We start from the raw sequence: 1150 nt of genomic DNA on the forward strand, positions 1-1150 counted from the left end.
TCCCAAGTGGTCACCCAACTTGGTACTACTCTCGCCCAAGCACGCTTAACTGCGGTGTTCTGATGGGATCGGGTGCATTAGTGCTGGTATGATCGCACTCGACATGCCATGCGCACAAAATCGGATTGAACGCATGCGGGGCGGCATGATCCAAACGCGATGGGCATGAGCGTGGGAGGTTCTCATTTGTAGAGAAAGAAAGAAAAGAACTGGGAGAAATTGAAAGAAAAAAAGGGGTGCAACACGAGGACTTCCCAAGTGGTCACCAAACTTAGTACTACTCTCGCCCAAGCACGCTTAACTGCAGAGTTCTGATGGGATCCGGTGCATTAGTGCTGGTATGATCGCACCCGACATGCCATGCGCACAAAATCGGATTTAACGCATGCGGGGCGGCATGATCCAAACGCGATGGGCGTGAGCGGGGGAGGTTCTCATTTGTAGAGAAAGAAAGAAAAGAACTGGGAGAAATTGAAAGAAAAAAAGGGGTGCAACACGAGGACTTCCCAAGTGGTCACCTAACTTAGTACTACTCTCGCCCAAGCACGCTTAACTGCGGAGTTCTGATGGGATCCGGTGCATTAGTGCTGGTATGATCGCACCCGACATGCCATGCGCACAAAATCGGATTTAACGCATGCGGGGCGGCATGATCCAAACGCGATGGGCGTGAGCGGGGGAGGTTCTCATTTGTAGAGAAAGGAAGAAAAGAACTGGGAGAAATTGAAAGAAAAAAAGGGGTGCAACACGAGTACTTCCCAAGTGGTCACCCAACATAGTACTCGCCCAAGCACGCTTAACTGCGGAGTTCTGATGGGATCCGGTGCATTAAGGCTGGTATGATCGCACCCAACATGCCATGCGCACAAAATCGGATTTAACGCATGCGGGGCGGCATGATCCAAACGCGATTGGCGTGAGCGGGGGAGGTTCTCATTTGTAGAGAAAGAAAGAAAAGAACTGGGAGAAATTGAAAGAAAAAAAGGGGTGCAACACAAGGACTTCCCAAGTGGTCACCCAACGTAGTACTACTCTCGCTCAAGCACGCTTAACTGCGGAGTTCTGATGGGATCCGGTGCATTAGTGCTGGTATGATCGCACCCGACATGCCATGCGCACAAAATCGGATTTAACGCATGCGGGGCGGCAT

At 51.0% G+C, this 1150-nt stretch overlaps 4 non-coding genes and 1 pseudogene across 4 annotated transcripts; all 5 read right to left on the reverse strand.

Moving 5' to 3' along the window:
* LOC111476068 lies at positions 1 to 100 on the reverse strand (annotated as a pseudogene; the record flags this gene model as incomplete).
* A 133-nt stretch (positions 101 to 233) lies between these two features.
* Positions 234 to 352, reverse strand: LOC111476066. The gene has a single exon (XR_002716880.1). It is a non-coding gene; the product is annotated as a 5S ribosomal RNA (ribosomal RNA).
* A 133-nt stretch (positions 353 to 485) lies between these two features.
* Positions 486 to 604, reverse strand: LOC111476064. Its single transcript, XR_002716878.1, has one exon. It is a non-coding gene; the product is annotated as a 5S ribosomal RNA (ribosomal RNA).
* A 133-nt stretch (positions 605 to 737) lies between these two features.
* Positions 738 to 851, reverse strand: LOC111476067. The gene has a single exon (XR_002716881.1). It is a non-coding gene; the product is annotated as a 5S ribosomal RNA (ribosomal RNA).
* Positions 852 to 984: 133 nt separating this feature from the next.
* On the reverse strand, positions 985 to 1103 carry LOC111476065. The gene has a single exon (XR_002716879.1). It is a non-coding gene; the product is annotated as a 5S ribosomal RNA (ribosomal RNA).
* Positions 1104 to 1150: the final 47 nt, after the last annotated feature.

Source organism: Cucurbita maxima, unplaced genomic scaffold (assembly GCF_002738345.1).
Source record: "Cucurbita maxima cultivar Rimu unplaced genomic scaffold, Cmax_1.0 Cma_Scf04979, whole genome shotgun sequence".
In the NCBI taxonomy this organism is placed as follows: Eukaryota; Viridiplantae; Streptophyta; class Magnoliopsida; order Cucurbitales; family Cucurbitaceae; genus Cucurbita; species Cucurbita maxima.